Source organism: Symphalangus syndactylus, chromosome 14 (assembly GCF_028878055.3).
Source record: "Symphalangus syndactylus isolate Jambi chromosome 14, NHGRI_mSymSyn1-v2.1_pri, whole genome shotgun sequence".
NCBI lineage: Eukaryota > Metazoa > Chordata > Mammalia > Primates > Hylobatidae > Symphalangus > Symphalangus syndactylus.
In genome coordinates, this window is record NC_072436.2 from 76,470,955 (window position 1) to 76,491,894 (window position 20,940).

A 20,940-nucleotide genomic window follows, 5' to 3' on the forward strand; every position below is an offset into this window, starting at 1 on the left:
TATTAGAAGATTTTGACTTCTAGCTATTTAACCAAATAGGACTATTAGCTAGCTAGAGGGACAGGCTAGGTAATTAATTAAAACATTAGGTATTTATATTAAATAACAGGCATTGGATTAAATACCAAATCTGTTGGTTTAGTAATGTCTTTGTCCTCAGAGGAATCAAGTGAAACTTATTGGTCATGGGATTATATTGAACTATGTATTCGAATATTCAGCTTGCTTTGATGCTGTTGCTGTGGTATAATACAAAAATCGATTTGGTCTTTCTACCATGCTGTCTTCCTGGCACAGAGTTCCTATAACGCTTAGAATTTTTTTGAGTGATAGGATGTCTTTTATTATTTATAACAACCCCCTTTCTGATCATAATAGAAAGGTAACTTAGTGTGGGGCCCTGAGATGGCCTCAGGATGGGCCTGGTCACCAGAAGGACCAAGAAATTAAGAGGGTTGGGACTTTTGTCTCACCCAGTGACCTCTGGGAAAGGGACAGAGGCCTGGAGATTGTTTTTGGATTGGTGAACACATCAAGTTGCTGGGAGGGTGGCATTCCTGGACAGGGCATGGAAGCTCCACTGCCCTACCCTACCCGCGCCCCCGCCTCCTCCACATACCTTGCCTTGTGCATCTCTTCCATTTGGCTGTTCCTGGGTTGCATTCTTTTTAATAAACCAGTAAACATAAAAGAAATGTTTTCTTGTTCTTCTGTGAGCTGTACTAGTAAATTATGGAACCTGAGGAGGAGGTTGTGGGAACCCCCAATTTATAGCTAGTTGGTCAGAAGTCAGGTGGTTTGGGACTTTGATTGGCATCTCAACTTAGGGGAGTCTTGTGGCATGAGCCCTTTAACTTGTGAGATCTGACACTAACTCCAGGTAGATAATACTGTCAGAATTGAATTGATTTGTTGGATGCCCAGTTGGTGTCAGAATTGGAGAGTTGGTGGTTGATGTTAGAGAGAACACTCATTGAACATGATGCAAGATTATCAGCAAAAACATAAACGAAAGGGCTGGGCGCAGTGGCTCACGCTTGTAATCCCAGCACTTTGGGAGGCCAAGGCGGGCGGATCACGAGGTCAGGAGATCAAGACCACGGTGAAACCCCGTCTCTACTAAAAATACAAAAAAAAAAAATTAGCCGGGCGTGGTGGCGGGCGCCTGTAGTCCCAGCTACTTGGAGAGGCTGAGGCAGGAGAATGGCGTGAACCCGGGAGGCGGAGCTTGCAGTGAGCCGAGATTGCACCACTGCACTCCAGCCTGGGCGACAGAGCGAGACTCCGTCTCAAAAAAAAAAAAAAAAAAAAAACATAAACGAAAAAGCACATGTTTATGATTAAAGCTAGTCTGAAACAGATTATGAGATTTAAAATTCCAAACCTAAGTGTCAATTTCATAATTTCTGGTACAAAAAGCATTTCATTTGGGAAAGCTTTCAGTTTTGCTTGTGAAAATTTATCTTGTAGAATGTTCAAATGATTAGTTTCCCTCAGTTTCTCTGGCCAAGAAGTAGGAGTTAACAGTATCTAGAATTTTTAAAATTTATGTAGGTTATAAAGTTGCATAAGATCAGTAATATATTTGAATTCCAGAGGTATGTGCCAGCTTCCAGTGAACCTTGAGTCTATAGCAGGCTTTTGTTTTTAATGTGCTAGAGCTTTATTTGCTTGCTTGCTTTGCTTTATTGAGGTATAATTTTTATACCATTTATGTAAACACTTAAAGGGTACACTTCAGTGGTTTTTAGTATAGTCTCAGAGCTGTGCAGCACAATCAATTTTAGAACATTTTCACCCAAGAAACAAATCTCATATCATAGCCTTTAGCTATCATTCCCCAATTTCCTATTCTCTCCTCTTTCTTTCCCCTCCCAGGCAACCACTAATCTACTTTCTTTCTGTCTCTGGATTTGCCTTTTCTGGACATTTCATATAAATGGAATCATACAATATGTGATCCTTTGTGACTGACTTCTTTCACTTAGCAGAATGTTTTCCAGGTTCATCCATGTTGTAGTATATATCAATAATTCATTCCTTTTTATTGCAAAATAATACTCCATTGTATGGATATACCACATTTTGTTTATCCGACCATTGATGGACATTTGGGTTGTTTCTACTTTGGGGCTATTATGAATATTGCTGCTGTGAACATTAATGCACAGTCTGTGTGTGGACATAGGTCTTCATTTCTCCTGGGTATATACCTAGGAATTGAATTCCTGAGTCACATGAGAACTTAATGTTTAATCTGGAGGAACTGCCAGACTGTTTTCCAAAGTAACTACACCATTTTACTTTCCCACTAGCCATGATTGAGAACTCCAGCTTTTCAACATCCTTACCAATATTTGTCATTATCTGACTTTTTGATAATAGCCATGGGTTTGAAGTGGTCATTGTGGGTTTGATTTATATTTCTCTAATGGCTAATGAGCATCTTTTTATGTACATATTGGCTATTTGTATATCTTCTTTGGAGAAATAAATGGATCTTTTACCAAATTTTAATTTCATTTATATTTTATTGAGTTATGAGACCTCTTTAGGTATTCTAGATATAAGTCCTTTATCAGATATATGATTTGCAAATAATTTTTCCCATTATGTGGGTTACCTATGGCAGTGCTTTTGATACCTAGCTTTCTTTTGTTTGTTTAAAGAGACTGCCAGGTAAACACAGCCCACAAAGTGGGAGTATGAACAGCCAATTTAGGGAGGCGGTGGTCTATCTGGTGAGCAAAAAGAAACAAATCTCCATGGTATGCCTTTCATTAAATTTTTGTCTAATTTTCAGCTTTTTCTTTGTGGTATAAAATTATAACAACATATAGAAAAGAGTGGAGCTAAAGTTGAACACTTGGCCATCTCCTGTAATAATACACAGTACAAGGTAGGAGTTACTTATTGGCTGACTGCTGTGTTCTTTAGTGCTTGTGTTGTATTGCCTCCAAAATTAATGAAACAGACTCCAACATAGGAGTCCCAAGATCAGTTAGCTATCTGCACTACTTAGCCCTATGACTGTCATCAAATAACTTACCCTCTCTGAATATAGATTTTTCTCATCTATTATAAAATGAAGTTGGAAGGAAAATTGAACAAATTGCACAATATATTCTTTAAGGTTCTTTCCAGCTTTAAAATGTAATTATATAATACAGTAACAGTGATTATTTTTCTTCTTAAACCTTGTTGAAAAAATCTTAGGCCTAATGTACATTTTCTCAAAAGGATTGGAGTTAGATGGATTTGACAAGTAAAAAACTGGGCATGTGTCGATATTCAATACAAATGTACTGTAGAATAGCAAATGCCATCTGCGTGAATTTGCACTGTGGGATGGAGGAACGTGACCTAAGAGTCACCAGAGTGGAGTGGAACTAAAGGAAGAAATAATTTATGCACCTGCTGAGGGTGTGGTTAGAGGTAAAGGGACTGTGAGGAATGAGTCCTTGATTGCCTCTTGGAAGTATTCAGAGATCATTAAAGAAGAAGGACGTTCTCAGAGGTCAGTGTGTCCAAGGGTGAAACAAAAACCTAATAAGAAAAATAGGTCTGTAAGAAAAGAAACATCTGAAAAGGACTAGAAATTGTGAGGTAAGTACACTTTTTTTTGTTCGTTTTTTTTTCTGGAGTTATTTTTTTTTTAAGTTTCAGAGTACTGAAAGTTTATCATTTTCCCTAAACTCAACTGAGGTAATTGCTAGAGGTTCAGACATCGTAGAGGAAAATAAGGAAGTTTAAGACTTTTGTAAGCCAAGCAGGATGTGGAAGAGTAGGGGAAAGGTCATTGAGATTCAGGTTCATTTGCCAAAGTTTGGTAACTTTGATCCCCACCAAGAACACTACTTCAGGTTTTGGTTATGTTTTGTTTTTGTATTTGACTGGCCTCCATGATGTTATTAATTAAACATCATTGTAAATAAAGCATATATGAGAAGCAAAAAGAAAGTTTTTTTTAAAAATGTAGTTTTGAAAAGGTTAGAAATTTAATTCTAACCCTTTTTTCTTTATGAATACGATTGTTTGTCCCATTATAAAAATAGGTCATTATAATACTCTTTTTTTTTTTTTTAAGACGGAGTTTTGCTCTTGTTGTCCAGGCTGGAATGCCATGGCGCAATCTCGGCTCACTTCAACCTCCGTCTCCTGGGTTCAAGCTATTCTCCTGCCTCAGCCTCCCAAGTAGCTGGGATTACAGGCATGTGCCACCACGCCTGGCTAATTTTATGTTTTTAGTAGAGACGGGGTTTCTCCATGTTGGCCAGGCTGGTCTCGAACTCCTGACCTCAGGTGATCCACCTGCCTTGGCCTTCCAAAGTGCTGGGATTACAGGCGTGGGCCATGGCACCTGGCCAGCTCATTATAATACTTAGAAAATATGGAGATTTTATCTTTAATGTCTTCTTAGAACTTTTTAAGAAAAAAAATATTTCCTCAAGAGATTATTTGATATAAACACAGATCTTCAAAGACATAAGGAATTTTATACTCTCAGTGCTCTGTTTTTAATCATTAAGACGGTAATGATGATCTAAGAACTATTGATATCTTGGTTTCCCTAGGGTTAAGCAGGAAATATACTTCCAAAGTTAAGAGAGTTGGTATGTTGGTCCAAAGAATGGCAGGACCTCAGGTTTTGTTATGGAATCAAGTATAAGGCACTGAGAGTCAGCTACAACTACATTCTGTTTAGTATGAGTATGAAATTTGTCATGTCCGGCTTCTTGAGCAATCTCATCGGCCCGGAATCACATGACAAGGCAGGATCATCAAATAGCAAACCCTAGAATATGCCCCGATAATTTTTGCAGGTATGTTTCCTGGACTGAACAGGTATCAACATTGGATATAAGCAGCCTACCTGCGCAGATGTATTTCGCTATAACCTAAGTGGGCCTGCTGCCAGCACAAGGAGCAAAAGAAACATTAAACAGATTTACAGAACTGCTTCAGGGGATGTGACAGTTACAGAATGCTGGGAAGCAACAGAAGTAAACTTGTAGCTGTATGATAGAGGGTGGTTCATTTTGTGCCAAGGCATTAAGTTACTAGGTACTATTATAGTGATGTTCTCTTAAAAATGATAGTCCTACTGTGAACCAGAACTATTGTCCTGTGGACACATTGTAAGAAGTCTTTGCAGATAAACTTAGCACCACCAAAAGTATTTTTACACTACTTTTTAAAAAAAAGATACAAGGTATTTATAGATGGGACTTTGAATGATTCCAATTAAGATCACCAAGGACACTTACTGACTCTCCAGTCAGGTTTTATTAGCAATGTATTATTCAGTGTAGTGTAATTGAATTAAGGCTCAAATTGTCTGGATAGCCATTTACTTAGGTGGCTGTGAACTATGGGTATCAATACTAATTTTAGGGCTCTGCTGTAATAACTAGTAACTTTTTACAAAAGGGTTGAACACTTGAGGGTTACTAAAGAACTTTAATAAAATATCAAGCATCTTGACTCAAGTTGACCTTTAATGGGTGGCGATTATCGATGATTTGCATGGGCAAATTATTGAACAAGTATGAACAGCATTTACTTGTGACTTAATTTTAGTATTCTTTTAAATAATCTTAAATGTAATTAATCAGGTTCGCCTTTGGCTATTTGGAGGATTAGACTAGCTTTATGTGTAACCATTCACTATAAGAAAACACAGTTCTTTTCCTGAGACAGCATATGGGGAAATTTGGATTAGCAGGCAGTGCTTTCTAGAATGGAATTTACAAGTGGGATAATCTGAACAGCACATGTCAGTATGTAGGTGCTTTCCATAGCTATTTGATTAAGCTTGTCCAATCCCAGCTTACCTCTGGGTACTGCTGTAGTTTCTCCGTATTCATGAGCATCAAATGTATCTAATTTATTTTAAAGTTGTAAAGAATAAAGCTGGAAATAAACAAGTGTGATCAATTGAAAATGTGATTGAATGTTCACCTATTTTTATGCCTGGGATAATATACTATTTTATAACCAGACCACAAAAATCAGTTTCACTTAATAGTGCTAAAGGGGCTTCTTTCTTTACGTATGAATTGTATTGATTTTTGTTTTTTTAAAATGGAGTGTTGCTTAACAGATTGAGTACTATACTAAATCTGTAAAAATAGGTTTACTAATATGAAAAGGTGCTTCAGTATCATAGTTATACTTCTGACATTTATAGAATATTTATGTAGTTAATTCAGGCTGCTTTTTTTTTTTTTTTTTTGAGACGGAGTCTCGCTCTGTCGCCCAGGCTGGAGTGCAGTGGCGCGATCTCGGCTCACTGCAAGCTCCGCCTCCCGGGTTCACGCCATTCTCCTGCCTCAGTCTCTCCAAGTAGCTGGGACTACAGGCGCCCGCCACCACGCCCGGCTAATTTTTTTTTTTTTTTGTATTTTTAGTAGAGATGGGGTTTCACCGTGGTCTCGATCTCCTGACCTCGTGATCCGCCCGCCTCGGCCTCCCAAAGTGCTGGGATTACAAGCGTGAGCCACCGCGCCCGGCCTCAGGCTGCTTTTTAAGAAATGGAATATCATACTTTTTCTGGAAGTACCTTACTCTATAACTTGATATTAAGCCTGTGTTAAAAATTGCTCTGTGCTTCCTCTTACTTCCATTTCTTCCCTTTTGGGCCACAGACTTCCTTAGGGAGGAGATGAGGGAGAAGTGAATTCTCACTTCAGTCAATGGAATCTAGAATTATGTAGTGTTTACCTATTTTGCATAACATAGGCCCACCCACACACATTATGAGGTGCTTAAGTGAAAGAACCGTGGACAGCCAGCTATTCAGTGTGTGGTTCCAACTGTAACTGGCAGATGCTTTAATACGATCTGGATTTTATTTTTCCATGAGAAGGTTTTCTGTACAGCTTGTGGTGGTAACGATGAAATAGAGAGGTAGGTGTTCTGTGGCTTCATTTTAAGTGTCACATTGTCAATGCTTCAGGTTAAAGTAAGCTTGCAAAGGGAATAATTTGAAGCATAATTCATCAGATCTTTTCTATTTAACTTTTCACATTTATTTTTTCATATTCAGTTTTAGGAAGTATGTTGTATGGATTAAATTTCCTTCCATCTTAGGGAAGGAGTTAAATAAATCTCAAGCTCCAAGGCTTTTGTGTTCTTAGAGAATATTTATATTATGAATCTCATCTCTCATCAGCCTTAAAGCCTAAGAAATATCACTACAGGTATCTATTGCCTGTTGATTATTGGTCAACAGAGAACTGAAAGCTGTTCATTTTTAATATTTTTGCAATCCAAGCTACAGTACTTAGGGCTTTAAAAAAACAAAAAACATGTTTTAGAACTTAATGTTGTTCATTGCTTACTTTTCCGTTACAAATTTGAGAATTATGTTGTTGTTTCGTAGCCAGAATGGTGATGCTGTCATTGTACTTTAGTTAGCTATAGACAGCTTATTCAGAAGCATAGTTTTTCAGCCATAAATCTTTTCCCAAGATCTTCTCAAGAAAGAGATCTGGACCTTTGAGACAACTACAATTTAATATTTAAATATTATCGTAAGGTGGGAAAAATTATGAAGAATTTGTTAAAAATATTGACAGTCACGCTTTATAGAGATTTTAAGTAATGTTTCTACCTGAATATTCTATTCTGTTTGTTCTTCCTCTGATATGGTTGGAAGAGATTTAATAATTTTAGGTCTGATTATTGATTACGGGCCTCTTTCTGCTAAAAAATGAATACTTACTTGTTAGTTTCCCAGCAGTGTTCTTTTTTGAAACATTTTATTTTCACCAGAAGAAAAAGTATAATTGAACTTTTTTTCTTTCTATTGGAAATGCATGAAAAGCTTAATCTGATTTCTAGAATACAGACATGCTGCTCAGTAATGTATGATTGTTTTGGATCCAGTTTTCTAATCTGTTTGTGAGAAGGTAGTAATCATTCTCTTGTGTAGGTATAAAATGGATGTTAAGTTAGTGACAAGAAAAGTTGTAATTTTGGGGAGAAAGTTGATCATCATAATTTACCTAATTGGGGTATTTTTAATGTGCTAACATAACAATAATCAAGAGTGGATAAAGAGGGAATTCATAGAAATATCCCAGCTGTGTGTATTTATTGTTTTCTTAATGAAAAGGGTTAAATAGGAATATCATACTGAGTGATTTAAAATATTCACTCTGTTTAAACAAACAAAAGGGCCAGGCACGGTGGCTCACACCTGTAATCCTAGCACTTTGGGAGGCCAAGTTGGGCAGATCACGAGGTCAGGAGATCAAGACCATTCTGGCTAACATGGTGAAACCCCGTCTCTACTAAAAATACAAAAAATTAGCCGGGCGTGGTGGCGGGCGCCTGTAGTCCCAGCTACTCAGGAGCTGAGGCAGGAGAATCGCTTGAACCCGGGAGGCAGAGGTTGCCGTGAGCTGAGATCGCTCCACTCCACTCCAGCCTGGGTGACAGAGCAGCACTCCATCTCAAAAAAAAAATTATTGGGTAAACATTATGATTTGGTTAAAGAAAGATTAGATGCTACTTTTGAAAACTTTTCGTGAGCCAAAGAGAAAATTAGAACTCTCATAAGATGAAACTTTTTTTCATTAGAGTAGTAATTGTCATCTTTTAATAATGATTTCTATTAGTAGTCGACTTTACTACAATATTGGAGACTTATTTGTAATTTGAATTTTCAACTACATTTTTCTGTTTTCATCCCTTTTGAATGGAGCTTATAATGGAATTTCAAAACTAAAAGACTTGAAGTTAGCTTCTCTAAAAGAGCAGAGAATATATGCTCTATTTAGGTGTTTGATTTAGATGTAGTTTCCCCCCCCATGGAGAATCAAACATTTATACAGCATTCTACCTTGAAACTAAGTGCAATGTTTTTTGAAGTCTTTGATTGTATTTCCAGGTCTATTATATATTAAGAGTGGTAAAAAAAAAAAAAAATAGAACTTTCTTCAAAAGTTATCTACAAAGAACAGATTATAAACATTTCTTAAGATACTGAGAAATACGAATCTCTGAGAAAATAATTAAATATTAAGTGATGGAGCAGCATCACCATAAATCAATCAAGTATTTATTAAGACCAACTTTGTATGCCTGACTAAATACATAGTAGGTATTTAATAAATGCTTGATTTTTTAAAATAATTTTAAGATACCCGAAAGTCTTTGACTTGTAGTCATTTGAAGTTTTGCTGAGGCACAAGTTGAGTCCTGTGCTATGAGGTTGGTTTATTTAAAAAAAAAAAAAAAAAGTGTATTTAGTGAGTGAACCAAACTAAATTTCATTCAGTCCTCACAACAAATCCTATGAGTTGTGGGAAGCATTGCCATCATTTTATGGGATGAGAAAATCATGTGCTACAGAGCTGGTTTGTAAATCTGAGAATTTGTGAAGGACCCTCCTGACTATCAAGGGCCCAAGTTCTCAGCTGGCCGTAAGTACAGTCATGGCTTAGTCCTTCATGAGTGTCTCTTCTAGTTTAAAGAAAACACAATAATAATGAAATAATTAGTGATAATTCAATAAAATGTCTGACTTTCTGGCTTTTCAAGATTTATATTTTTCTTAAAGCTTTTTAAATGAAATGTGTCAGAATTACCCAGGGCTGTTTCTTGTTCTTTATTCTTCCTCCTCCCAGCCCTCATTCCTCTTCCCTTTCATAAACTCTTAAGAGTATGATTGGCTGGGCACAGTGGCTCACACCTGTAATCCCAGCACTTTGGGAGGCCGAGTTGGGCAGATCATGAGGTCAGGAGATCGAGACCATCCTGGCTAACACGGTGAAACCCTGTCTCTACTAAAAATACAAAAAATTAGCCAGGCGTGGTGGTGGGTGCCTGTAGTCCCAGCCACTTGGGAGGCTGAGGCAGGAGAATGGTGTGAACCCGGGAGGCAGAGCTCGCAGTGAGCCGAGATCACACCACTGCACTCCAGCCTCGGCGACAGACCGAGACTCCATCTCAAAAAAAAAAAAAAGAGTACGATTGATGTGGGTAGGTGGCAGAACTGAAATAAGTTCAAATACTCTTAAGGATGTTGGTATATAGTATTAACTCAGAAGCTATAATATAATTGCCTATATAAAGTGTTTTCTAATAAAACCACCAAGAGCATTCAATAGTAAAATTGCCCCTTATATTTCACAAGTGTTTTTTGTTTTTATTTTTAAGAAAACACCGTGAAGTATGGTTCTGCCAAATTCTTGCCAGTGTGTGGCTAGGTCACTTGGGTTAGGTATCACTCAGTCCAGTGGGTGGTCACACTTGTGTAGTACCAATTGTCCCTGACAGTTTTCACATCAGAGAAAGGACATGAGACCTGGCAAGCACTATGACTTGGCAGGGCCAGTACAGCATGGAACTCTCATACCTTTAAGTTGGGAGAAGGCTGACTGCACTCCAGTCTGGGTGACAGAGGGAGATTCTGTCTCAGGAAGAAAAAAAAAAAGCATACCTTAATAAAAAATAATTGATTGCTTAAAAAATATGCTAACAATCATCTGAGCTTTCAGCAAATTGTAATCTTTGCTAGCTGCCAACTGATCAGGGTGGTGGTTGCCAAAGGTTGGGATGCCTGTGGCAGTTTCTTAAAATAAGACAACAGTGAAGTTTCCCACATTGATTTCTTCCTTTCACAAAAGATTCTCTGTAGCATGCAATGCTGTTTCATAGCATTTTAACCACAGTAGAACTTCTTTCAAAATTGGAGTCAATCCTCCCAAACCCTGCTACTGCTTTATCAACTAAGTTTATGTAATATTCTAAATCCTTTGTTGTCATTTCGAAATTGTTCACAGCATCTTCATCAGGAGTAGATTCCATATAAGGAAACATTAATCTCCTTGTACATTTCCATTAGAGCTTTTGGGTGACTAGGTACATTGTCAATGAGCAGTAATATTTTAAAAGGAATCTTTTCCTGAGCAGTAGTTCTCAACAGTGGGCTTAAAATACTTAGTACACCATGTTGTAAACAGATGTGCTGTCATCCAGGTTTTGTTGTTTCCTTTATAGAGGACAGGCAGAGTAGATTTAGTATCATTCTTTAGGGACCTAGGACTTTCAGAATGGTAAATAAGCATTGGCATCAACTTAAAGTAACCAGCTACGTTAGCTCCTAACAAGAGAGTCAGCCCATCCTTTGGAAGTTTGAAACCAGGAATGGACTTCTCTCTAGCTATTGTGTCCGGAATTGGTGGGTTCTTGGTCTCACTGACTTCAAGAATGAAGCCCCGGACCCTTGCGGTGAGTGTTACAGCTCTTAAGGTGGCGCGTCTGGAGTTTATTCCTTCTGATGTTCGGATGTGTTCGGAGTTTATTCCTTCTGGTGGGTCCGTGGTCTCACTGGCTCAGGAGTGAAGCTGGAGACCTTCGCGGTGAGTGTTACAGTTCTTAAGGCGGCGCGTCTGGAGTTGTTCGTTCCTCCCGGTGGGCTCATGGTCTCGCTGGCTTCAGGAGTGAAGCTGCAGACCTTCGCGGTGAGTGTTACAGCTCATAAGAGCAATGTGGACTCAAAGAGTGAGCAGTAGCAAGATTTATTGCAAAGAGCAAAAGAACAAAGCAACCTGAGCGGGTTGCCGCTGCTGTCTCGGGCAGCCTGCTTTTATTCTCTTATCTGGCCCCACCCACGTCCTGCTGATTGGTAGAGCCAAGTGGTCTGTTCTGACAGGGCACTGATTGGTGCGTTTACCATCCCTGAGCTAGACATAAAAGTTCTCCACGTCCCCATCAGATCAGTTAGATACAGAGTATTGACACAAAGGTTCTCCAAGGCCCCACCAGAGCAGCTAGATACAGAGTGTCAATTGGTGCACTCACAGACCCTGAGCTAGACACAGGGTGCTGATTGGTGTATTTGCAAACCTTGAGCTAGATACAGAGTGCTGATTGGTGTATTTACAATCCTTGAGCTAGACATAAAGGTTCTCCAAGGCCCCACCAGAGCAGCTAGATACAGAGTGTCGATTGGTGCACTCACAAACCCTGAGCTAGACACAGGGTGCTGATTGGTGTATTTACAATCCCTGAGCTAGACATAAAGGTTCTCCACATCTCCACCAGACTCAGGAGCCCAGCTGGCTTCACCCAGTGGATCCTGCACCGGGGCTGCAGGTGGAGCTGCCTGCCAGTTCTGCGCCTTGTGCTCGCACTCCTCAGCCCTTGGGTCGTTGATGGGACTGGGCGCCATGGAGCAGGGGGTGGCGCTCGTCGGGGAGGCTCGGGCCGCACAGGAGCCCACGGAGGGGGTGGGAGGCTCAAGCATGGTGGGCTGCAGGTCCTGAGCCCTGCCCCGCGGGAAGGCAGCTAAGGTCCGATGAGAAATCAAGCGCAATGCTGGTGGGTCAGCACTGCTGGGGGACCCAGTACACCCTCTGCAGCCGCTGGCCTGGGTGCTAAGCCCCTCATTGCGCGGGGCCGGCAGGGCCGGCTGGCTGCTCTGAGCGGAGGGCCTGCCAAGCCCACGCCCACCCAGAACTCCAGCTGGCCCGCAAGCACCGCGCGCAGCCCCGGTTCCCGCTCGCACCTCTCCGTCCACACCTCCCTGCAAGCTGAGGGAGCCGGCTCCTGCCTCGGCAAGCCCAGAAAGGGGCTCCCACAGTGCAGCAGTGGGCTGAAGGGCTCCTCAAGTGCCGCCAAAGTGGGAGCCCAGGCAGACGAGGCGCCGAGAGCAAGCAAGGGCTGTGAGGACTGCCAGCACGCTGTCACCTCTCACTATGAAATGCCATCCTAGATGGCATCTTCTTCAATAGAAGGAAGGCTATTGTCAACGTTGAAAATATCTTGTTTGGTGTAGCTGTCTTCATCAATGACCTTAGCTAGTATATCTTCTGGATAACTTGCTTCAGCTTCTCCATCAGCACTTGCTTCTTTACCTTGCATTTTTGTGTTGTGGAGAGGTGACTTCTTTCCTTAAACTTCATGAACCAACCTTTGCTAGCTTCAGTCTCTTCTTCTGCAGCTTTCTCACCTCTCTCAGCCTTCATAGAATTGAAGAGAGTTAGGGCCTTGCTGGATTAAGCTTTGGCTTAAGGGAATGTTGTGGCTGGTTTGATCTTCTATCCAGACCACTAAAACTTTCCTCATATCAGTTATAAGGCTGTTTCATTTTCTCATCATTCATGTGTTCACTGGAGTAGCACTTTTAATTTCCTTCAAGACTCTTCCTTTGCATTCACAGCTTGGCTAACTGGCAGAAGAGGCCTAGCTTTCAGTCTGTCTGAACTTTCAATGTGCCTTGCTCAGTAAGCTTAATCATTTCTAGCTTTTGATTTAAGGGGAGAGACTTGCAACTCTTCCTTTCCCTTAAACAGTTAGAGGCCACTGTAGGAGTATTAATTGGCATAATTGCAATATTATGTCCCAGGAAATAGAGAGGCTTAAGGAGAGTGAGCAAGATGGGAGAAACAGTAGAGCAGTCAAAACCCACTCAGCATTTATCAGTTAAGTTTACCACCTTATATGGACACAATTCAGGGCACCCCCAAACAGTTACAACAGTAACATCAGAGATCACCGATCACAGACCACCATAACAGATACAATAATAATAATGAAAAAAGTTTGAAATATTGTGAGAATTACCAGAATGTGACACAGACATGAAGTGAGCACATGCTGTCAGAAACTTGGCACCAATAGACTTGCCCACGCAGGGTTGCCACAAACTTTGAATTTGTAAAAAACACAGTATCTGCGAAGCACAATAAAATAAAGCAAAGTGCAATAAAACCAGATGTGCCTGTACTTTAAAACTCAATTGTTTCAGCAATTCCAGAGTGCTGATTTGTAACCTTAGTTTTATTATCTGTAAAATGTGGGTTATAATAGTTCCTATCTCGTAAGGTTGTCCCAGAGATTAAATCACTTAATACATGTAAAGTGCTTAGAACAGTGCTTGGCACAGAGACTGAATTCAGTGTTAGCCATTATGAAAAGGGACTACCAGTGTGGGATGCTGACTTTAGAAAATAATAGGATTTCCCATGAATATCCTTTTATCTCATGTTTTTGTTCCAAATAACTGCCAAATCCCACTGAATTTGCTGCTTTATGCAGAATTTTATTTGGGACTTTAATGGTTAAACCTAGAGGACTTTCTAGTCTTGCTTTGTGAGGAGCATTTTGTCGTTTTAGGAACTTTGGTAATCTAAAATTGTTGAATACAAGCTAAGAATGGGCAGAGACAGTAGAACTGTTTGGGTTCTTAGTTGTGTGTTTAAAAATATATTTTCTAGGTGTGGGGAATTAAGTGATTATTTGTGGGTAAGGTTGCAAGACTATATAAACAGCTCTCCTTCCACAATCAGGGAGCACGTGACCCTGTCCCTGAACTATCTGGACTCACTTCTAATGTGTATGTTTTTCTTCCTGGTAGTACCAGGAATTTACCTTTGTGAAATACCCTGATTTTCCACCCTTAGGTTCCTTTCTGTCCTCATTTTTAAAATAAGCACACAAAGTCCACTTTATTTACTGAAATATTTGTTGTTGGTCACTACCAGGAAATGGTTGGCAGATACAATGAACATTGAGGAAGTGACAAAGGTTCAAATAATCTCAGAAAGCACTAGTCATAGTTGAATAGTTGTTACTAATCTATGCTGAAGTATAACTTTCTTAGGGTTTATTTTACACGTGAATACGTTCTAGTCTTCTAAATGGTCCTATAATAGGGTCTTTTAGTCTGTTTAGGAATTAGCCCCATTCTACCTTGTCTGGGGTGTGGAGTAATGACATCAGAAAACCTGGACCACTTTACCTCTGGTAGCTTCAGTTTCTCCATTTATAAAATGGGGATAAATGATTGTACTTTATAGTTGTAATAGAAACTAAATGGGGTAATGTATGTTGAGTTAACATGTGGATCTCAGTCCTAGCTCTGCCAGAGTTCTTTGGCCTTCAGTCACTGGGCTTTTCTGACCTACTCAGTTCCCTTATCTGGAAAATAGAGTTCAGACTTTCCTACCCAATTCACAGGGCTATTATGGGGGTCAAATAAAATAATCTTTACGTGAAAGCATTTGGCTAATTACCATTCTATGCAAGTTCAAGATAGACCTTACCCCAAGGTTGATTCAAATTGACACCGTCTGTTGACCTAAAAGAATTTTCCCATGCTTGCCAAAACCTGCTTTTAATTTTTCTAAATATGGGCCCCTTAGTCCAGAAGATACTTATCTAGCCTCCAAAGATTTGCCTTTCTCTAAACAGCAGGCTACCCAGCACTAGCCTTATAGCTACTTCCGTGGCCACTCCAGCTCTAGTCACTTTCCTTCAACCATTTGAGAGAGGTAGCCACAATATTAAAATATTTTAAATCCACAGAAACATTAATAATTAATTGCCATCAAGGCAAGATTCTCATTCTCACTCTCAGCCCCTCTTATCAGTTCTAGTAAAATACTGAAACTACACCCACCTTCAAAGCCACGGCCTTTACTAACACAAGTCTTAGTATAAATAACCTTTTATTATCAGTATCAGTATAATGTTAGTAAGCAAACATTAAGTTACTTTACTGTGTGCCAAGAAGTATGCCCAAGAAAGGGGAAATTTCCATCCAAAGAACAAAGTATGTTGTCTTGAGGATTAGAGCAGTGGTTCTCACAACGTAGGGGAATGAGTAGTGGGGAGATAGGAAGTTGAGGCATTTTTAAAGTCACAACTAGAATGTTCTACCGGCAGCTAGGTAGAACAGAAAGGCCAGAGATACTGCTGAACCCCCTACAGTGCACAGGCCAGTACCCCACAATATCAAAATATCAGTAATGCCCAAGTTGAGAAGCCCCAGTTTAAAGGAACAAATACTGTCCCTAGGAAAGATGTTAACTCCTTTTCCATCAGGATGAAATAAGTTATCCCTGTAGGTGATAGACTATCAGCATGCTCTTTGGCTTCTCTAAGAGAGGAGGGTGGGAATTTGCACAGGTGGTGTCCTGTATCTTGGGAAGGGGAACATAGACTTCACTTCTTCCACTGCTGTGTTGAGAAGCTAAAAGACACTGGCAGAAAGTAGTAACCTCCAACTACTACTGCACACCATTATTTCTCCTTTTACTTAAAAATGCTGCGTGTTACTCCTGCTGGTTGCAAAAGAATGAAGAAGGTGATTAAATTTTCACTCTTATCAAGAAACTGCTATGAATTAAACTCCAGTCATCAGCTGAATTGGTTTCATAAAATGGTTCCACCGCAAACATACAAAAGCAGTTCTTTCTGTTTGAGTCATCCTTTTGAAATCAGCCACAAGGAAACTCTAGTATAGATGGAAATCTGTTTTATCTGAGATAATATATGCAGTCCACATTGTTTTTCATCATAAAGAAATGTTATAACATTTTCATGTTTTAAAACATTTTCCTTTTTTTCTCAGTACCCCATTATGCCTACCCACTTGCCCACTAAAACAGAAGTGCTCAGAAGATTGTGTAAACAATCTGCACAGGATTTGTTTTGTCCCTTGCTTAGTATTTGTTTTGCTTTTTTTTTTAGGGCAGGAATTTTGTACTTGTGTTTAGTAGGTAGTAAGCAAAAGGCTGTGTGTGATGTAAATAATGAAAGAAAACATTTGTTATGTTGAGAGACAAAGATTGATTTCTCAGTTTTTCTTCTTTAGGTGAAACTGACAGATATTATAGAAAGTCTTTCCTTTAGGAAGATTTGATATGAAAATAATTGTATTTCACTGGCCCTTAAAGAAGAAATGATTAGAATTTAACAGTCAAATTAATAATACTGTTCCTAATAAATATATATTTTATGAGTAACTTTTCATGTTCTCCCAGCCCACAAAGAAAATAACACTATTCCAGAATATATTTATTTAAAAAAAAATTTTTTTAACTCTGGAAGTTTAGTTCCTGCTAATGAGAGCAACATGCTTTTGAGTATCAAGCAAAGTTTCAAAGTAATAGATAAAATAGAGGACAGTTTTATTAGGAAGATTTTCTCTAGCATTTCTTCTAGTCTTCAGTAGAATTAATGGTGCTATTTCATGTTCTTGGTGCTAGATAACATTGGGATAGGGCTGAATACATGAGGTCAAACTAACTTAATTGAAGACCAACAAATGGAGCCAGTAATTGAGACACTTGGATGTTTTTTATGTACATGCTCATTTAAAGTTCTCAAGTAAATGACTTCAGGAATTTTTTTTTTTTTTTTTTGGAGACAGAGTTTCTCTCCGTCACCGAGGCTGGAGGAACAGAGCTCACTGCAGCCTCAAGCTCCTGGGCCCAAGTGATCCTCCCACCTCAGCTTTCTGAGTAGCTGGGGCTATAGGTGCATGCCATGACATTTGGCTAATTTTTTCTGTTTTTACTTTTTTTTTTTTTCTTTTGTAGAGACAGGAGTTGTGCAGGCTGGTCTTGAACTCCTGGCCTCAAATGATCCTCTCACCTTGGCCTCCCAAACTGCTGGGATTACGGGCATAAGCCACCATGCCCAGCCTAGGAATTCATTTTGAAGAATTCTTTTACTCAGATTTTAAAATATAGAGAGAATATATAAAGAGAGTGAGTAGGAAAGCACTGTCTAGGTACTGGGCTTTGTTAAAGAGTATAAACCTTTGGGAAGATCATGAATCTTTTTTCAGAGAATACATAAAAAAAAGTTCCAGGAAGAATAGCTGTCATAGCACATTTTATTTGCAGTTTAATAATGCCAGTTGTATATTGATTGATTATATGCCATTTTTAAATTTTAAAAACTTTATCTTGGGTCATTTATGTATATAAATAACTGGTACTACAAAAGTGTCTTATTTTGGGTTTTAGATTATCAAATACAGAAGTAGAAGCCAAGATTGAATGTGTTCCTGTGATTGAAACTTTGATGTCACTGATAAAATATCCCCAGATAAGGCCTTCTAAGGGATCTAAGCAGAGTAAGAATATGTCTGATTGGAAATAACATGGTTTTTCTTGGCTAATATGACCAAGGGCTCTAGAAAGTATATGGAGGGTATATGCCAGCTCTACTCTTGGTTTTTAGTTTCTTGTCTAAGCAAAAAAATTGTTCCTTTTGCTATAGAGGCAGTAGAACTAAATCTATAGTGTTAGGCATGTTACTTGTAAATTCTTATGTCAGGACCAGATGGTCACTTATATTTTTTCCAGCTCCCAAATTCCCTTTATTCTAGTTTAGTCCCATCATTTTCAGAGATGAGGAAACAGATTGCTTTGTTCAAAGACAGCTAGAACTGGAATACAGGCTAATACTTGCCAGCCATGTGATATACTAATGTCAGCCAAATATGGGCATTTACACTTTCAGATGTTTGCCATATCTGTGCACTTACTAATTCTATTTAAAACAATTTAAATTGACTCCTTTAAATGAATAAGCTTATTTTAAAGGAAATTTTTTGCTACTATAAATAGAAAACCATTATATCCTTTAAATAGTAACTCTAAATAGGAATTCAAAACAAAGCAACATTATTAAAATTTAATTTAATTTAAAATTAATTTAAATTTAATTGTTTTTAAATTTTTAATTATTTTTGTTCTTGGTCAGAAATGTGTCAAAGCATTGTTTTCATGTTTGATGTCAGTTCCTTAATTGTCTAAACAGAAAAAGCACAGCTAATGCCTCTAGTTAAGCTTCTGTATAACTTTTTAAAATGAAATGCTTCTTAGAGGGGAAATGAGAGGGCATGAATACGTGTTTATACACTGAAGTATGATTTCATGTATATCAGAAGATCTTATTATATGGAACCAAAATTATTCTTTGGTTGATTTAATTGTTCTTGAAACTTCAGTTTTTACATTGAAGGTTTTAGTTAGCTTAGCATAAGTTTTTTTTTCTAAATAAGGAATCTGATTGCCTCACAACTCAAATGTATCACAATTATGGTGAAATAGCAATATATTGGTTTCTGTAACCTTTTAAATACTGTAATGAATTAAAATCTCTTCAGCAAAAGCAAATATATCTAGGGTGACGAGAGGTGTTTTTAGTGTATTTGAATGATGGAAATGTTTTTCTTAAAATATTTTTGAAGCATTTTTAAAATAATTTTTTGAATTTATTGATGATAGTAGTTGTGTGTTAGTGTGAATGACTAGTCTAAATGTGTATGTCACTTCCAAGGGATTAGTAGGGGTCAGGATGATTTGTTTTATTCATTGTCTTTTCCTTTGACATGTTCTTATTCATTGGGCTACATACATTCCCTGTTGCCTTTTCACCAAAAGTGCCACTGCACAGGCCGTATTTCACTGTACTGTAGAAAAAGACAAGTAGACCTTTTTCATTCGTGAGATTCCCATGAAACCTGTTGGTGGAGGTATAAAATGAGGAGACTTTTATGGGCTAGCTAGTAGCAGTTTTGCTGTGAAACCTTTGTAACAGATCTATCAGGAACTAGGGAGAGAAATAAATACAGGAAATACTTGATCCCATTAAACTGAGGATGAAATAGACATGATAATATTTTGGGGATTATTTGTTGTAGTGATTTTTCCGGCTGATGAGAAGTGTTAATTTTTTGTTATACTTGTGTCAAATTTATATACATATATATATTTTGAGATGGAGTCTTGCTCTGTCACCCAGGCTGGAGTGCAGTGGTGCGATCTGGGCTCACTGCAACCTCTGTCTCCAGGTTCAAGTGATCCTCTTGCCTCAGCCTCCTGAGTAGCTGGGACTGCAGGCACACGCCACCATGCTCTGCTAATTTTTGTATTCTTAGTGGAGATGGGGTTTCACCATGTTGGCCAGGCTGGTCTTGCACTCCTGACCTCAAGTGATCTTCCCACCTTGGCCTTTCTGAACTATTTTCTTTACACACATTTGGAACTACATCTAACTGTATTATAGTTTTCACTTTCACCATCAGACAAAATTTAGAAAATTCAAGAGAAGGAAAGTTTATTGTATTTACTCATATTTTTGCTACCATGTTTTTACATCTTCTCTGATATTTTAAGGTTCTTTTATTTATTTATTTATTTTCTGTTTAGTTGATTTCCTCTAGCCATTCTTTATTTATAGTGGGTCTGCTGGTAACAAATTCTCTCAATTTTTCCTCATCTGAGAATGTCTTGACTTCCCTTCCATTTTTGTCAGCATCTGAAAAATATTATGCCACTATCTTCTGGGTTCTATGGTTTCTGATGAGAACTCCACTGTCAGTCTAATTGTTTTTCTCCTGTAAATGCAGTGTTCTCTCTCTCTCTGCTTCCAGGATATTTTCTTTTTTTTGTTTCTCCTTTTTTTTTTTTCTTGAGACGGAGTCTCACTCTGTCTCCCAGGCTGGAGTGCAGTGGCGTGATTTTGGCTCACTGCAACCTCCGCCTCCTGGGTTCAAGCGATTACTCCTGCTTTAGCCTCCCAAGTAGCTGGGACTACAAGGCACACCACCACGCCTGGCTAATTTTTGTATTTTTAGTAGAGACGGGGTTTCACCACGTTGCCCAGGCTGGTCTCGAACTCCTGACCTCAAGTGATCCGCCCACCTCAGCCTCCCAAAGTGCTGGAATTACCAGCGTGAGCCACTGCGCCCAGCCTCTTTAAGTACTTTTTCAGCTTTACTCTTTCTTCTGTCTTTTTGACACGTGTGTCCAGTGACACACGTTAGATTTTGCTGTAGTCTCACGGGTCCATAAGGCTCTGTTTTTTGTTTCATTTTGTTTTTCCTATTTTCTCTCTATTGTTCAGATAGAGTAATTTCCACGGTTCAGTTCTATCATAGCTGCTTTTAGATCTTTGTCAGGTAATTCTGTCATCTAAGTTTTGGCACCTGTTGATTATCTTTTGCATTGTTTTTGTTTTTGTTTCTGTTTTTGTTTTGAGATGGAGTTTGGCTCTTGTTGCCCAGGCTGGAGTGCAGTGGCGCGATCTCAGCTCACTGCAACCTCCACCTCCCGGGTTCAAGTGATTCTCCTGCCTCAGCCTCCTGAGTAGCTGGGATTACAGGCATGTGCCACCACGCCCGGC

The 20,940-nt window shown here is 38.9% G+C and overlaps 1 protein-coding gene across 3 annotated transcripts in view; it reads left to right on the plus strand.

The window, feature by feature from the left end:
- Window positions 1-20,940, plus strand: part of PELI1 (pellino E3 ubiquitin protein ligase 1) — a 61,264-nt gene that overhangs the window by 23,374 nt on the left and 16,950 nt on the right. The window contains exon 1 of one of the 3 annotated variants that reach the window (XM_063617905.1): window positions 17,777-17,881. The exons of the other annotated variants lie outside the window; for them this stretch is intronic. The gene's annotated coding sequence lies outside the window, so the exon portion shown is untranslated. Of the gene's footprint in view, window positions 1-17,776; window positions 17,882-20,940 lie in introns of those variants that run through there. 3 annotated transcript variants of the gene reach the window in all.